Below are 18,943 nucleotides of genomic sequence, written 5' to 3'. Positions count from 1 at the left end.
TTCTAAACTATTATATTTCCATCCTATTTTATTTTTATTTCATTAGCATCAACCAAACTTGACTTCTTTCGTGTATAGTCCTGGTTTAGTTATAATGCACAAGCACCGAAGTAGCCAACCCAAAAATTTGTAAAATAATATTTTTTTAGAGGGGTTGACCCTAAGTCCTTTCACATGCAAAAGTTTATGGGGGATTTTTTCCCTTGTACCAACAATGATCTTTTTTTAGAGTTCTGGTTAGCCTACTATCCGAGCTCAGGTCGCTCATTACTTACAGTTCGTTATCAGAACGTTATCAGAACGTTACAGAACGGTTTGATTTATTTTTTCCTCCTAACTAGTTCTTTTGAACCATCATTTCTGTCAAGGTATTCTACTAGATTTACCTTACTCCTGTAAGGGCCGGGCTTAACACCTTCGAGTGTCGTTTTTGGCCAAGCATCTTTACAGAGTGGGTAAACCATCCTAGGAAGGAAAGGCACGCACGTAACAATTTCTGGGGAGGGGGATAATAAGTACCCAAAATTCTATGTGATAATGTGAAATAGAAATAGCCTACCTCAAAATTTAGAAAATAATAAATTTTTTTAGAGGGGTGGGCCGTAAGTCCCTTCCCCTGCAAAAGCTTTTGGGGGATATTTTCCCCTTGTTGCAGCAATGGTCTTAGTGGTTCTCTGTGGCATAGTATTCAGTTAAAAGACAAATATCCTACCATTGGGGTTGGTATGCTAAGGGATATATTGAGCTCTCAATTAGTTAAACCCCCTCTCTAAACCTAACAATCCACTTCCGTCTCTAATTTATCTCTAGTTTCGTGAGCTGAAAGATTCCGGATATTCTTGAATTCTTTCAGTTAGGATTGGTTCTTCTAAACGTAAACATGTGTGATGACAAGGGAAGTTTTTTTCTCTTTTAAGTTCAAACGCCAAAAAAAACTGTTATTACAGTATGTCTGCTGAATGAACAAACAAATCTGACAGTGTTTGCTGCTTATCCGATTTAGCATTCTTTTTAGTGAGTTTTCTAATGGATATTTATCGCACCCAAAAATAGATCGTCTTGTAACTATACGTAAGAGGGGGGCATTCTAACCTCGCTGTTGTTTCCAGGAGTGAATTGCGACATCTAGGAGCAAAGTGTTAAAATTATATCTCTGACAGCTCTTCTTTGACTAATGTAGATGTTTCAGCGTCTTTTCAATGTTATTAAATAAAAAAAACAAGTTTTTTAAACTGAAAGTAAGGAGCGACATTAAAACTTAAAACAAACAGAAATTATTCCGTATATGAAAGGGGCTGCCCCCTCCTCAACGCCTTGCTCTTTACGCTAAAGTTTTTTATTGTTTTAAAAATAAAGTTGTGAGACAGAGTCAAACTTTAGCGTAAAGAGCGAGGCGCTGAGAGGGGACAGCCCCTTTCTATATACGGAACAATTTCTGTTCGTTTTAAGTTTTAATGTCGCTCCTTGCTTTCAGTTTAAAAAACTTGTTTTTTTTATTTTAATTTCTGATCGTTTTTTAGTTAATGCAGCTTTTATTTTGGCTCGCCGTCATTGAATAAGTAAACAAAATTTGCATAAAAATTTCACTTTTCTTTTGCTAAATGGCTGTCTCTAAATTTGGTTCTGACGTAATTTACAAATTAACTTACGTAACGAACTTCTATATTCGTATATTTTTCTTCTGGCAAAAAATACAAAGTTGCAGATTTTTTTGCAGATATGAGCTTGAAACTATGTAATAGGGTTTTCTGATACGCTGAATCTGACGGTGTGATTTTTGTTAATTTATTCTTCCGCTTGTAGGGGAGGTTTCCCCCTCTTTAAAAAATCGAGGTAAATTTTCTCAGGCTCCGTCAGCCTTTGATGAGTAATACTAAACTTAATAAAATTCATGCTCTTTTAAGAATCAAGCCTTCTAAGCACTATTCTTTTGATACATTCCATCGACATCAAAGTTCCGGTAAGAGGTTCGATTACTATTGAGCCGTATCGCTTTGTTTTATTGTTTTTTTTATTACGTATATGTTATTACGTATATGATGGGAGTTCTCACTCCGTCCATTACCACGCTCTTTACGTTAAAAGTAAAAAAAAAAATTTAATTCACAAACCACTGAACCACAAAGGCCGTTCAATTAGAATTAATAAATATTTTGAAAGCACAAAAAAAAACTTTAGCTTAAAGAGCGTGTTTTTGACTTGGGCGAGAACCCTTTTATATACGTAATAATTTCTGTTCATTTTAAGTTCTAATTCTGCTTCTTACTTTCAGTTGAAAACACATTCGTTTTTTAATTTAATTTCTGATCGTTTTTTAAATAATGCTTGAAATCACGACTTCCCCGTCATACAAATGTCCCTTGCCCCAAAGAAAACATCCTCCACGGAAAGATTCTCCCGGTTAACCCCCTCTCCAGCCCCCCCCCCCACCAGAAAAAAATTCTTCCTGAAAATGTCTGTATACTTCCCAATACCTGCAATACAATATGTAAGCAATGGGCAAAGTTCATAACTTTGCGGTCCCTTCCCCTAGGAACTGTAGGGAGATTAAGTCATCGTAAAAGACATATTTATTAGATTTTCGACTATGCTGAACAAAATGGCGTATCTCAAAATATTAATCGGGTGACTTTGAGAAAAAATGAGCGTAGAGGAGGGCCAAGTTGCCCTCCATTTTTTTTGGTCACTTAAAAGAGGCACTAGAACTTTTAATTTCCGTTCTAATGAGCCCTCTTACGATATTCTAGGACCACTGGGTCAATACGATTACCCCTGGGAAAAAAAAAACAAACAAACAAATAAACACGCACCCGTGATCTTTCTTCTGGCAAAAAATGCAAAATTCCACATTTTTGTAGATAGGAGCACTAAATCTCTACAGTAGGGTTCTCTGATACGCTGAATATGATGGTGTGAATTTCATTAGATTTCTATAACTTTTGGAGGTCTTTCCCCCTTTTTTCGAAAATCAGCCAAATTTTCTCAGGCGCGTAACTTTTGATGGGTAAGATGAAACTTGATGAAATATATTTGAAATCAGAATTAAAATCTAATTCTTTTGATGTATCTATTGGTACCAAAATTCCGTTTTTTAGAGTTTCGGTTACCATTGAGCCGGGTCGCTCCTTACTTACAGTTCGTTACCACGAACTGTTTGATACCGTATTTGGAACTTACGGGAACTTCTATACAATTACATATACATCTATACATAGTATCACTTCTTCTCTACATAGTATAGTATGGTCTACATGGTATAGTACAGGAACTTCTATACAATTACATATACATCTATACATAGTATCACTTCTTCTGTACATAGTATAGTACGGTCTACATATATAGTACGGGAACTTCTATACGATTACATATAAATCCATGCATAGTATCACTTCTTCTGTACACAGTATTGTACGGTCTACATAGTATAGTACGGGAACTTCTATACAATTACATATACATCAATACATAGTATCACTAACTTCTGTACATAGTATAGTAAGGTCTACATAGTATAGTACAGGAACTTCTATACATAATATCACCAAGTGAATACCCGATATATGCAAATACACTCTATGAAGACTAAAGGGATTTGAAATTTCTAGCTAGAAAGGGGGTTGTTATGTATATACTACTACACTACTACTACTAATAACTCACCGCAGCACCAAGCCGCCTGAGGCCAACACAGCTACGCACGATCCTCCTCCACCCTAATCTATTCAAAGCCTCCCTTTTACACCCGCCCACGAAGTTCCCACTTCCTCTAAATTTTTCTTTATGATGTCCTCCCACCCCAGACGGGGACGACCTGCTTTCCGTTTAGCCCTAGATGGTTGGCCGAAACGAACAATCTTCAGCAATCTGTCATCCTTCATCCGCACAACGTGCCCTAGCCACCTCAACCTTTCTTTCATTATAGCCCTAGAGAGCGGTATTGAACCACACCTTTCGTACAGCCTATTGTTTGAAATACGGTGAGTCAGCCGGGTACCCAGTACAATCCTCAAGCAATTTCTCTTGAAAACATCTACGAAATCTTCATCCGCTTTTGGGAGTGCCCATGCTTCAGAGCCATAATTGACCACTGTCACCATTGTAGCTTCTAATATTCTAATCTTGTTTTGCAGACTTATCTTCCTATTCTTCCAAACTTTAACTGTGAAAAAACACCCTGAGCCTTGGCTATTCTATTTTTAACATCTTCACTGCTCCCACCATCTTTACTAATAATACTACCAAGGTAAGTGAAGCTGCCCACCTGATCAATCTTATCATTACCCAACGTCACCTTGTCATCTTCACTTATTCCTAGCCTTAGGGACTTAGTCTTCCTAACATTAATTTTCAAACCAATTCTAGCACCCTGAACTCGCCAAAACCTCTAAAACTTCATTCATTTTGCTCACACTTTCATCTAGGATGATGATGTATATATATATATATATATATATATATATATATATATATATATATATATATATATATATATATATATATATATATATATATATATATATATATATATATATATATATATATATATATATATATATATATATATATATATATATATATATATATATATATATATATATATATATATATATATATATATATATATATATATATATATATATATATATATATATATATATATATATATATATATATATATATATATATATATATATATATATATATATATATATATATATATATATATATATATATATATATATATATATATATATATATATATATATATATATATATATATATATATATATATATATATATATATATATATATATATATATATATATATATATATATATATATATATATATATATATATATATATATATATATATATATATATATATATATATATATATATATATATATATATATATATATATATATATATATATATATATATATATATATATATATATATATATATATATATATATATATATAATATATATAATATATATATATATATATATATAAATATATATAAATATAATAAATATATATATGATATATATATATATATGTAGTTATATGTCGTATATTTATGTAGGTCATATGTAGCGCATAACATATTTAATCATTATAGGACTTGCAAATACAAAGGCTATGCCTACTTTCACACAATTTAGTCTTTATTGCAGTTGAGTTAAAATGTTTAACTGAAATGTGAACGATTAATAAATTAAGATCGTGCGTAGTTTGACTTTCAAATCCGGCTGAGGCACACTACACTGTCTGCAAGTAATGCCAATCATTTTTAGTTTCTAATTAAACCGTTACTTGTGTTACTGTTCCGATTACCGTAAAAACCGTTAGTTTGAAACTGTTAAATTATTAATTTAAACTATTAAATTTAAACTATTAAAGTGTCATTTGGGGCTCCCACGGCGTCATCAAAGTTAATAAAGTTTTTCATGAAATTGCACTCAATAAAGTTTGCCTCACTCGGATAAGAATTTTATCTTTTTGTCTTTACAAGTATTTTTCATAGCGAATAACTGAATTAATCAAACATGGAGCAGAGAATACAATCTTTTAAAGTATAATTTTCCCGTTCAAAAGTCAGGCTTAAATGAAAATATAGTTGAACTTTTTTCCGCCAGCAATTAAGTCAACAAAGATATGCGAGGAAAACGATTTATTAACTTTGTAGACAACTTTATTAACTTTATTGATTCCATGGGAGCCCTGCATTTAAGTACCAAATTTGCCTTTCTTTCCCTCCTATACCTGAGGTCTTCCCTCCTTCTCTCTACATTCATTGTACGCAAACAACCTTAGGTATGAAACAGAAAGAAATGTATTGGTCTTTATCCCGGAGTTCTAGGTTTTATCTTTTCTTATATTAACGCAAAAAGACTTTTTTTAAAAGAAAAGTTTTTCAAGAAAAGGTAAATAGATTAAAGGAACGACGAGCAGAAAAAAAAGTCAAATAAAATTTCATCAAAAAGTTGGTTCCAGGGGTTTACCCCCCCCCCCGACGATTATACCCCGGAAAATACCCCCCCCCCCCGCAGAAAATACCCCACCCTGCAGAAAATACCCCCCGCGGAAAATATCCCCCCGCGGAAAATACCCCCCCCCAGAACAACCCCCCTTGCGGAAAATCCCCCCGGTAAATACCCCCTCCTGGAAAATACCCTCCCCCTGTGTAAAATAAGGCTTTCCAAATTTGAGAATTTTATTTGTGTTTTATTTTTTTAATTTCCGTAGGGGGAAGGAATTTTGGGACTTGTGTATTATGCGCCGCTCACTCAGGTTTACGCTCTGTAAAATTCGAGCACACAATTTTTAGTTAGTTTTTTCGTTACTTTAGTAATAAATTTGGGCTATAGATTTGTACATTGGGGCGGGGGTAAAATATAGCGGGTCTGCTTGCAAAATGTGTTTGGTAAAATTATTCTGCATATTAGATAGATAGATAAATAAGTGTATTTTAAAGCCAAATATGAGGGGGGGGGGTTGTTTAACCCCCCAGAACCCCAACCCGGAAAATCCCCTTGTAAAATGCCCTCCCACGAAAAATATCCTCCCCACGCAAAATACTCCCCCCCCCACGGAAAGTAACCCCCGTGGAAAATACCTCCTCCTTGGAAAATATCCTCGCGGAAAATACCCCCCCCCCCCTTCTGTGCAAAATAAAAATTTTAAATTTGAAACTTTTATTTGAGTTTTTTTTTAGTTTCGTTGAAAAGTGCTAAGGAACGGGAAAAAGAGGAATTTAAACACCAGAAGTATCTTAAAAACTTAGAAAAAAAAAAAAAAGAAATCCATTTGTGTTTAAAAGACTTCCATATGAACTTCTGCAATTTTTGGCAATAGCGGGTGCCAAATTAAAAAAAAAAAATTGAAGAAGAAAAAGAATATAGGCGAACAATCATCAAAATTAAGCTAAAACATATGGCACCAAAAATTTTAAGACGGTTTGGCTATCCTTTGAAAAAATAGTTGGCTTTGGGAACCAACAAATTCTAAATTGTTTAAGTTTTACGGACCAAACCGTTGACAAATTCTACGAGTTTGTTTGCCTTATCTTCCAAGTGTTAAACTACCACAAATCACCATTAACAAATAAATGAAACCCAAAACTAACAGAAATTAGAATAGATAGCTTAGTCAAACTTAAAACGAGCAAAAATTAAAAGGAGTAAAAGGAGTAAAAGGAGTAAAAATTAAAAGGAGTAAAAAATTAAAAGGAGTAAAAGGAGTATGGCTGACAACACCCATCTCTTCTTCAGACCAGGACATAGTTTGCACTTTACATTAAAAAAAAAAAAACAAAAAAACATGTATTGTCAGTTTGATATACATATTCTGATATCTATGCCTTATAGTTTAATACTTCTTTATTTGTTAAAGTCAAAAAAGTGAAAATATTTAAAATGTATTTTGTTTTCACTAAAGTGCAAATTATGCTCTGGTCTTGGGGAAGTGGAGGGGGGTTCAGCCCTATTTAAAAATATTTTATATCTTTTTAATTTTTTTTTCTATTATACTCCATAGTTTTTACTTTGAAGATTATTTGACTTTATTTCTGCTCATTTTTGGTTTAATGAGGCTCTTTACTTTTCTTTAAAAAATTTATGTTTCCCATTAACAAATACCATCTGTAAGCGATCAAATAAAAAGAACAAGTTTTTCAACTGAAAGTGAGGAGCAACATCGAACCTTAAAACGAACTGAAATTATTACATATATGAAAGGGGCTGCCTCCTCCTCAAGACCTCGGTCTTAACGTTAAAGTTCTCTCTCCATAAAAAAAATCCAATACTTGTGTGTTATACGCACAGTTTATATAATTATCCAGTATGATCTTTCCCTATCTCACCCATTATAAAAACCCGGACCGAGGTGCGAGTGCTCCAGAGAATGTTTTCTGCAGATATGAACATAAGAGGCATTAGATCTTTTCACGGGTAGACAAAGAATAATCACCTACGGAGCAAGTACTGACAAAACCACTTGGCTGGCTCAACCAATAAGTGGACAATAAGTGCAGAAATAAGTGGGAGGAGCTTTTTGTTCGCACCGAGAATGAAGAGCCAGAAATCATCTGCGGTAAACTTTCTGGTATATTATATAAACTGTGGTTATACGCCACTGACTCAAGATTGCGATGTGTAAAACTCAAGAACAAACTGGTTTCTTTGTTACTTTAGATAGTAGGTACAGTAGGCACAATTATTCTGCGGTACTTGTGCATTAAACGTACTCTTTTATATACTGTATATGCAATGTCAAACTGGAGATGCTACAGACACGGGACGAAACCCGCCAGACTGGTTATTTCAATAGAACGCTAATAAGAATTGGAATGCAATGAGTAGTTTTCATTGCGTTAACGATGTTTAAACTGTTGTTTTTTGGGGTTTAGGGGGGAAAAAGGTACCTAGGTTAGGTTAGGCTACGTATTCAATATATGTTATGCTTTACACCCCCCCCCCCTAATGTGCAAATATATATCCCAAATTCGTTTCTAAACTATTATGTATTCACCCTATTTTATTTTATTTCATTAGCATTAACCAAACTTGACTTCTTTAGCAGTATATAAAAGAGTATGTTTAATGCACCAGTACCTATTCTGCATATTATGAAGTAAGAATTGTTTTCTGACTTCAAACTCTCCAAATACTTTACCCCCCCCTCCTATGTGCAACTATATAGCCCAAATTATATATTTCCCATCTGTTCTGTCACTTGTCTTTGTCTTGTCTCGCGCTAAGCTGGAAAACAAACTAACGAAGAAACCGGTTTTGTTTTTGAGTTTTACACAGTGTAAACTTGAGTTAGTTGCGCATAATACACAAGTACCAAAATTCCTTCTCCCTACGGAAATTAAAAAAATAAACCTCAAATAAAATTCTCAAATTTGGAAAACCTTATCCGGGAGGTATTTTCCGGGGGTATTTTTTTCGCGGGGGGTATTTTCCGCGGGAGGGGGGGGGGGTAAACGCCGGCCACCGAAAAAGTCAAATAATATTTGTGGCTAATGAGTATCTATGAACGGTTCGTTGTGTGAACTTTTGTTTCTTAACGCATGTTTTATTTTGTATATTGACGAGTGTATAGCCTAAATTCTTGTTTAGTCTTCGTGGCATTAATATGTTTTCGATCATATAGAATGAAGGTCAACCAATTGACCAGTCGACCATATGATTGTAAGATTTGTAAGAATCTTATTGCATTGTATTTTGTTATAGCTGCTTGTTGTTTAAGTAAAGAGGGTACTTCCGTATTATATAGTACACGCTCGAGAATTTGGGCGAAGATGAGACAATAACCGGTTTTTCACGGTCTTTATACCAGACAATTAGCATCGGCTCGGTGGAAAACTACATTGTAGCTATATTTTAATTAAATATTTAGTTAGTATTTTGGTTAGGTTAGGTATTTAATGTAATGCGTTCTATGCGCCCCCCTACCATAATTCTTTGTTGTAGTTTTCATAATTTTGTTACTAAAGTATTGTATTTTCACAGGGGTGGGTCTAGAGAAAACTCTTGGGGTAGGTCCAATGTAAAAAGGGCGCCAATGAGAAAAATCTTGGGGGGGGGGGGAAGCAATGTGACAAAGGTGCCAATAATTGACCGAATGTATTCTAAAAAAAGAATAAAAACGAAAAAAAACAGGATAAGAGGGCACCAGAAAAAGTCTTGCGGGGGGCCTTCCCCCCTGAATCCACTAGTGTATTTTCATCCTATTTTGTTTATTTGGTACTTATCGGTTAGCTGGAACCACAGTATATAAATATAAATAATTATATTATCTTTATACAGTGGCTGGAACACACGCGAGAAGTGAAGTTTGGTTAATGCTAATGAAATAAAACAAAATAGGATGAAAATATAATAGTTGAGAAACAAATTTGGGCTATATATTTGCATATTAGGGGGGGGGTGGGGGTAAAGTATAGCATATATTGAATACGTACCCTAACCTAACCTAGGTACCTTCTTTTTGCCCCTTCAATCCCGAAGGACTAAGGTTTAAATATTTTTCATGGAATGAGCGATACCTCACTAGGCAGAGGAAACTTGCTTTTCATTAGGATCTTTGAGATTCTATATACGGTTCTTGTCACGTTTCTTCCAGCTAACCGATAAGTACTGTTTATTTCATTAGCATTCACCAAACTCGACATCTCGAGTGTGTACCATATATTACGGAAGTACCTAAGTACATTTTCAGCGTATTTATTAAAAATACATCTGTTCAAGGGCCGATCCAGGATTTTTTTTAGGAGGGGGGCGCAAAATAGGTTGATCCGATATACTTACGTTAGGTGCAAGTTTAATTAACGCAAACTTGCGTTAATTAAGCAAATTACACTACTGTAAACTACGTTAGGGAGGTGAGCGCCCCCTTCCCCCCCCCCCGGATCCGTCACTGCATCTGTTTTGCTGTTTAAAACATAAAAATAGGCTGTTTATCTGGTTTAGGTACCCTTGGTTCTTAAAATTTATTGAGGCACTTTCATAACTCGAAACTTAGAGCAGATCAAAATAAAAAGGAATATTTTGCATATACATGAATAAAAAAAGATTTAAAGAAAGAAAGATAAAGAAAGATTTAAAGGAAATGGGAACTTCATGGGCGGGTGTAAAAAGGGAGGCTTTGAATAGATTGGGGTGGAGGAGGATTGTGCGTAGCTTGGTTGGTCAATATCTACCAAATCATATTATTGAGTTAGGAATAAAGTGAATACATCATTCGATGCCTTTTTTATGCTGATTACGAATATAATAAGCATTTCAGGCCCTCCCCGATATAAAGGATATACCTAACCTAAACCAACCTAATCTAACCTAACCTAACCCTGAATTGGCCTATATAGGGGGGGGGGGCGGAAACTCATTTACGATATAAATGCTTATTATATTCGTAATCAGCATAAAAAAAGGCATCAAATGGTGTATTCACTTTAGTCCTAACTCAATAATATGATTTTGTAGATATTGACCGCTGTGTTGGCCTCAGGCGGCTTGGTGCTGCGGTGAGTTGTTAGTAGTAGTATACATGAATAAAAAATCCCTCAAATATTTGAATACTTCAAATGCTTATATTTGCCGTCATGGGGGTGTAGCTCAGATGGTAGAGCGATCGCTTAGCATGCGAGAGGTACGGGGATCGATGCCCCGCACCTCCAATTTTTTTACAAAGATATGAGTATAAAATTGAAGCATGTTGGTCGGTAGATTCAACAGAGAAAAAACAATGTGGTGTTTGATCATTCGGATTAAGGTGTAATACAGTATCTCAACACAAAAAGTTTAGTAAATATTCATAGTGTATAAATTTTAACTATTAACTGTAACGTAAACATTCCGAGCGAATTTATTTAAATTGACAAAAGGATAGAATATGATTTTTATATTTGCATTAATTGCTGCAACCTTGTAAAAAGCGAACCAAAACCCATAATAATCGAAATAATAAGAACCTATTTGAAAAAAAAAACTTTTTTTGTAAGAATAATTTTCATTTAAAAGTGATTTATGAATAATAAATATTATAAAAATTTAAATTAGTAGTAAAAGTTTATTGCAAAAACAAAATTGCGGGAATTCTGGAAAAGTTTGAAACCCTTAATAATGAACTCGAAAAGAAAATTTTATAATTGGAGTTACTATGGTTAAAATATCTATACGGTAAGTTTTGAAAACCCCATATTAGAAAATAAGGAAAATTGTTTTTTTTAGGGGTAACAGTGGTATGTCCATTTTTTCGGTAGGACTACCAGGTCTCATAAAAATACAAAGATTTTTTTTGCTCACCGAGGAGCTGCCACTTTTTAAAGGGAATTTATGGACTTTTTTTTATGGGTAACAGTGGTATGTCCATTTTTTCGGTAGGACTACCAGGTCTCATAAAAATACAAAGATTTTTTTTGCTTACCGAGGAGCTGCTACTTTTTAAAGGGAATTTATGGACTTTTTTTTATGGGTAACAGTGGTATGTCCATTTTTTCGGTAGGACTACTAGGTCTCATAAAAATACAAAGATTTTTTTTGCTCACAGAGGAGCTGCTACTTTTTAAAGGGAATTTATGGACTTTTTTTATGGGTAACAGTGGTATGTCCATTTTTTCGGTAGGACTACCAGGTCTAATAAAAATACAAAGATTTTTTTTGCTCACCGAGGAGCTGCTGCTTTTTAAAGGGAATTTATGGACTTTTTTTATGGGTAACAGTGGTATGTCCATTTTTTCGGTAGGACTACCAGGTCTCATAAAAATACAAAGATTTTTTTTGCTCACCGAGGAGCTGCTACTTTTTAAAGGGAATTTATGGACTTTTTTTATGGGTATCAGTGGTATGTCCATTTTTTCGGTAGGACTACCAGGTCTCATAAAAATACAAGATTTTTTGATCACCGAGGAGCTGCTACTTTTTAAAGGGAATTTATGGACTTTGTTTATGGGTATCAATGGTATGTCCATTTTTTCGGTAGGACTACCAGGTCTCATAAAAATACAAATATTTTTTTTTATCAACGAGGAGCTGCTACTTTTTAAAGGGAATTTATGGACTTTTTTTTATGGGTAACAGTGGTATGTCCATTTTTTCGGTAGGACTACCAGGTCTCATAAAAATACAAAGATTTTTTTTGCTTACCGAGGAGCTGCTACTTTTTAAATGGTATTTTTTGTCTTTTTTTTATGGGTAACAGTGGTATGTCCATTTTTTCGGTAGGACTACCAGGTCTCATAAAAATACAAATATTTTTTTTGATCACCGAGGAGCTGCTACTTTTTAAAGGGAATTTATGGACTTTGTTTATGGGTAACAGTGGTATGTCCATTTTTTCGGTAGGACTACCAGGTCTAATGAAAATAAAAATATTTTTTTTGATCACCGAGGAGCTGCTACTTTTTAAAGGGAATTTATGGACTTTTTTTATGGGTATCACTGGTATGTCCATTTTTTCTGTAGGACTACCAGGTCTCATAAAAATACAAAGATTTTTTTTGCTCACCGAGGAGCTGCTACTTTTTAAAGGGAATTTATGGACTTTTTTTATGGGTAACAGTGGTATGTCCATTTTTTCGGTAGGACTACCAGGTCTCATGAAAATACAAAGATTTTTTTGCTCACCGAGGAGCTGCTACTTTTTAAAGGGAATTTATGGACTTTTTTTTATGGGTAACAGTGGTATGTCCATTTTTTCGGTAGGACTACCAGGTCTCATGAAAATACAAAGATTTTTTTTTGCTCACCGAGGAGCTGCTACTTTTTAAAGTGAATTTATGGACTTTTTTTATGGTGAACAGTTGTATGTCCATTTTTTCGGTAGGGCTACAAGGTCTCATAAAGATACAAATATTTTTTTTGATTACCGAGGAGCTTCCAATTTTTAAAGGGACTTTAAGGACTTTTTTTTATGGGAATCAGTGGTTTGTCAATTGTTTAGTTTGGACTAATAGGTCTCATAAAAATAAAAATATTTTTTTTGATAACCGAGGAGCTGCTGCTTTTTAAAGGGAATTTATGGAATTTTTTTATGGGTAACAGTGGTATGTCCATTTTTTCGGTAGGGCTACCAGGTCTCATAAAAATACAAAGATTTTTTTTGCTCACCGAGGAGCTGCTACTTTTTAAAGGGAATTTATGGACTTTTTTTTATGGGTAACAGTGTTATGTCCATTTTTTCGGTAGGACTACCAGGTCTCATAAAAATACAAAGATTTTTTTGCTCACCGAGGAGCTGCTACTTTTTAAAGGGAATTTATGGACTTTTTTTTATGGGTAACAGTGGTATGTCCATTTTTTCGGTAGGACTACCAGGTATCATAAAAATACAAAGATTTTTTTTGCTCACCGAGGAGCTGCTACTTTTTAAAGGGAATTTATGGACTTTTTTTATGGGTAACAGTGGTATGTCCATTTTTTCGGTAGGACTACCAGGTCTCTTAAAAATACAAAGATTGTTTTTGCTCACCGAGGAGCTGCTACTTTTTAAAGGGACTTTATGGACTTTTTTTATGGGTAACAGTGGTATGTCCATTTTTTCGGTAGGACTACTAGGTCTCATAAAAATACAAAGATTTTTTTGCTCTCCGAGGAGCTGTTACTTTTTAAAGGGAATTTATGGACTTTCCCATTTGAGGGCGGTGAACGTGGTCCACCCTTTCCACGGTCATTTTGACAGCGGAACACATCATTCTCTCATCTTTTAACCATAGTTCTAAAAATAAACGGTGATATAATCAGCATTCTTTGAAACTCGAACGTGAATTTCAAATTAATAGCAGCAATTTTGAAATACAAATAGTTTTCCTTATTTTTCTCTGTCATTTTTCAATATTTTTCAATCGTACCAGTGTTTCAGATAAAATGAAATTGTGGCTTTTTGTAGATATTATATAAAAAAACAAGATATATACAGCTGAAAGCAAGGACTAACATTAAAACAAACTAACAAAAATTGTTCCCTATACGAAGAGAATTGCCCCCTCTTCCCCCTGCCCCCTCCTCAACCATCGATAGCTACGCTAAAGCTTTTTAGTGGTCTTAATAGCTTATTTCAATTCATAGCCCTTGTATTTCAGCAGTCGTTCTTAAAGAATTGGGACACAAAATAAAACTCTAGCGTAAAGAGCAAAGAGTTTAGGAGGGGCAGCTCCCCTCGTATACGGAATAATTTCTGTTCGTTTTAAGTTTTAATGTTGCTCGTTAATTTCAGTTGAAAAAACTTTTTTTTTTGCTTTCTGATCGTTTTTCAAATTGTGCACAAGCGTAACCAAGATATAATGTGGGCTACCGAAACCATAATAGGGGCTACAGGTTACCGGCATCCCCGATTTCTTGCTGTTAAATTGTATATATCAGTAATTGTAAATTAATTGGTAGCGTCCCAATATTAGAATTAAAGAATTAAGAATTAAAATGTTAGATTATAATTATAATTCTGGACAAAATTTTAATATTTAGTCACAATTTTCGATGCACAGTAACCTAACCCCCTCATCGAAGAACCTTCCTGGCAAGAATCATGATGCCCTGCCTTGGGTTTTTCCCTCTCTACCGGTAGTTATGTGAATGTATTATTTATTTTATAAAGAAAAAGATATTCGAAATGGAAGGGGAACTATTACCCCCGCCCCCACCAGCACCAATAATAAAAAACTAGACCAAAAATATTCCCGGGAATCGAGACGGACTAGATATCAATTTCTGTCTACCCCCCCCCCCCAAAAAAAAATCAGTCTAGTTGTCAATTTTCAAAAAACATTGCATGTCGTTCTTTAAGAACAGTTCGTTCCCAGCTGTTAGAAGGAAATGAAGCAACATTTTGTAAAGAAAAGCTTTTGTATAAAAAGAGGCAACATCTTAAAAAGAAAAGCATTATACATAACTACATTTTTAATTCTGGCTTTAAATTTCGGGGTTTAATTTGAATTAAGTTTTAAATTCCCTGTTTTGTCAATTCTTAGTGTGGTTTAAGCACTAGAAATAAATTCTATTACTTTTCTTTAAAGCTTTGACAAGCTTGTAGTTATTATGTATAAAAATAAGGTTGTTTACACGGTGTGGGGCCAACCTAGAGCTTAGCAGTAAAGAACATAGAGCTTAGCAACAACACTCAGTCCTGCACCCCTGAAAACCCTTTCTGCTGCGGCACTTGTTGCCAGTAACGATAGAACTTTTCTTGCCATAGCTGCAATCCATGGTGGCTGAGTAAAGTATCTTTTCCAGGAGGCAATGGTATGCTTGCATCAACCGGGGCAGGATCTTTTGATCTCCTGCCATGGGCTGACAAGTCCGGATATAAATCTACTTGACCCTTATTTACATCATCGTTTTCCTCCTGTTCTACATTTTCATTCTGACAACGTTTTTTTTCATGTATGAAAAAAAAACTTTTTCTTTCCATGTATGATCATGAGGAGATTTACAGTTGCTGCTCTTCTGAGAAAACCGACTAGCCATATATACACAACTGATTGGGTAGCTGATCCACCAACAGCACCAGAGAATACAGCCTCCTCATCAGGCTGTTCGAGGGCTCTCTCCTTTTCGTACAAAAGAATTTCTACTAGACTAAAATGCTCACCACAAGTTGAAGTGGAAGGACCTGGAGTGTTGATTGAACAAATTCGGTTCACAGGATATCTGATAAAGTACCTTATTTTAGCCGCCTGCTTTTAGGGATTAACCATTTTGAATAAGAATTCCCTTCTTGTCAGTGAACCATCAAGAAGGTTTAGGCGCTCATCAATTTCATCTATCTTGAATATTTCGAAGTCCAAAAGTCCAGCTGTCACCATGCGATCATCCCTTGGGAAACCAAAGTCAAACGTGTTTTTCCCATTTTCTTTCCCGAATCAAAATACAGCTACTATCGTTAGGTTGCTCCTCAAGGTGAGCTTTTAGGAGGCCCCGACAGAGCAAAGCAACATTTAGGGTGGGAAGGCATACTTCCTCAATAGTCTCAGCTGTTGTAGGAAAATTTGGTAGTAGAGAGCAAAGATCACGCATTAGTTCATATTCCTCATCATCTAGAACATGGTCAGGTTTCCCAATTTGTATTGAATAATACATTGCATCATAGTATATGTTGCATTCCATTGTCGGCAAACCCAGCTCTAGTGACCTGCATTGTTAATATCTTGATAACATAGAAGGCAGATCATCAGCAACCTGCACAATGGGCAACTGAGCACCAGAATCAAGAGCCACATCTAAATCACAAAATCTTTTAAGGAATTCATTGCTATTTTAAAATTGAATATTTTCGAGAAGGCTGTTAGGAAGGCAAAAAATTTGTTTATAATTTTAGATCTTCCACTTTGTACATGCTTCCATGTAAATATGTATAAAAAACATTTTGGATGGGAGAGCGGGGGGGGGATGTTACTTCTAAAATTTCTCCACAATGCTTTCAGGCCTTTGTAGAATAGCTGCATTTTTGCATATGGTAAAACATTTATAAATAAGGTATTCAAGGAATATTATGGTTAGTCGAAACTCATTTTATTTGAAAAATATTACATTGTGGCAAAGGGAACAGAAACAAATGAATGATAATCTAAAATCCATAGTTGACGAGTAGATTCCAAAACATTTTGAGAGGATCCAAAATTTCTGCATGTACCGTTAAATAGTAGATTTTGCATTATATTTGCCTTTCAATAATCTCAGAAAATATTTCGGCGCTTAGATTCCCGCGTCGTGACACCGAAGAGAAATTAGATATCAACCTCCTTCCCTTCCCAAAACTTATTCTGCGTTTATCTGAAGGCTAGAGTTGAAATATTTGGGCATTAAAATGCACTTTTTTTTAATCTGTCGTATCTCCCCCTCTTCCCCCCCCCCACCATGAGCTACCACCCCTCTTCGTACATCACCAAATATAATCATAGGCAGCGCTGGCGCGCTGCCTATGATGCCCCAGCCTATGCCTATGCCCCAGCCATTTAAACATTGGCCTCTCAATTACTTGGACTATCTGTCTTGGCTTTTCTCTGTCTGCAATTAGCCATGTCTTGATGCAACCTACTGCAAAATACTTGATAACTTCAATTCAAAATCAACGGAATCAAGTCCATTGATTTTGAATTGAAGTTATCAAGTATATATATATTAAACTGACAATGCACATTCATTTGTATTTTTTTTTCAGTAAAGTGCAAATTATGTTCTGGCCTTGAGAAGGCATAGGGGTTTTGAGTCCAACTTATGTAAATCTCTGCTTGTCTTGAGTTTGACTCGGTTATTTATTGTAATTTCTGTTCGTTTTGGGTTTCATTTATTTACCGATGCTGATTTGTGGTAGTTTCACACTTGGTAGATTATTTGATTTTATTTTGCTCTTTTTTTTGTTTAATGGAGTTCTTTACTTTTCTTTGAAAAACTTATGTTGTAGAAAAAGTTTTTTTTAATTAATTTCATGAAAAAAGCAACGGCATTAACTTTGTTAAATTAAGGATTAAGATACATGTCCACACTAACCATTAATCCTGTATGGACATCGTTACTTCTCAGAAATAAATGCGTGACATTACCTCCTCACCGACTTGGGAAGTTCAATACATAGTTTTCTCTGTACTTAAAATCGATCTCAACGGACAAACAATCCCTTAAAATCAATCAAAAATTCCGAACTGCTCTAAAATTACTCAATTAATGCTCAAATCAAAGGAAAATTGAACAAGACTCAATATTCTTTTTTCAAAACTTTTTTGTTTTCTAGCGTTTAGTTGTAATCCCTTACATTCAGCAAAAAAAAAATAAAATTATTTATAGAGATTCGGGAATTTTCTTGATCCATCTTGAAAATTTTCCTGCATAAGGTGTATTTTTTTTTAATACCTTCTGTAGGAAATGTATTGTTCTACAAAATTTGATCTAGAACTTCTTTAACCCTTTTCGTGTTTGAACTTTAAGCGAAGAAGCAATGCGACTAAATTTTCAGCTAGGATAAGCATAGATATCTATCCAACGCGAACGCGTTGGATTTTGCTTTAGATCTTCCTTGTTCTTAAGCTCTTCCTCTGTGTGCCTCGGCCTTAGCTACATTGAAGGAGATGCTACGTGTTGTACCTCAAAGTGACTTTGACATTGCTTACCACGCAGATCACCCTTCCTTCATTCTGCGGTAGCACGAATCTGTTGATAAAGTGAATTCTGTTCTGAAATCTAGGCTCAATCCTTTTCGATGCCTTGATGATGATTTTCTCAGTATTTTAACTCTTGAAACAGTCGATAGTGATATTACTGACAGTCTTCTCGATGTGCGAGCTATTGGAAATAGAGCGTGACTTAGACGGAGGTAAAGCTGCTATTAGGAGAGGGAAGGGTAGAAAAAGGGTATTGGTAAGTCTTGACATTGCTGGTGACACAGCTCTTCACCTTTTTGAGAATTCGGTTTTTCATTAGCTTCTCCTATATGCACATTT

The 18,943-nt window shown here is 34.8% G+C and overlaps 1 protein-coding gene and 1 non-coding gene across 2 annotated transcripts in view; both read left to right on the top strand.

Annotated features, from left to right (window-relative positions):
- LOC148943262 (tyrosine-protein phosphatase non-receptor type 9-like) overlaps positions 1 to 18,943 on the top strand; it is an 80,559-nt gene that overhangs the window by 39,874 nt on the left and 21,742 nt on the right. The window lies entirely within an intron of this gene.
- On the top strand, positions 11,119 to 11,191 carry TRNAA-AGC (transfer RNA alanine (anticodon AGC)). The gene has a single exon. It is a non-coding gene; the product is annotated as a tRNA-Ala (tRNA).

Source organism: Artemia sp. Qi Xiang Cuo, chromosome 15 (genome assembly GCF_049724085.1).
Source record: "Artemia sp. Qi Xiang Cuo chromosome 15, ASM4972408v1, whole genome shotgun sequence".
NCBI classification, from domain to species: Eukaryota; Metazoa; Arthropoda; class Branchiopoda; order Anostraca; family Artemiidae; genus Artemia; species Artemia sp. Qi Xiang Cuo.
The sequence above is the reverse complement of the archived record's forward strand: the minus strand, read 5'-3'. Positions and strand labels throughout refer to the sequence as shown.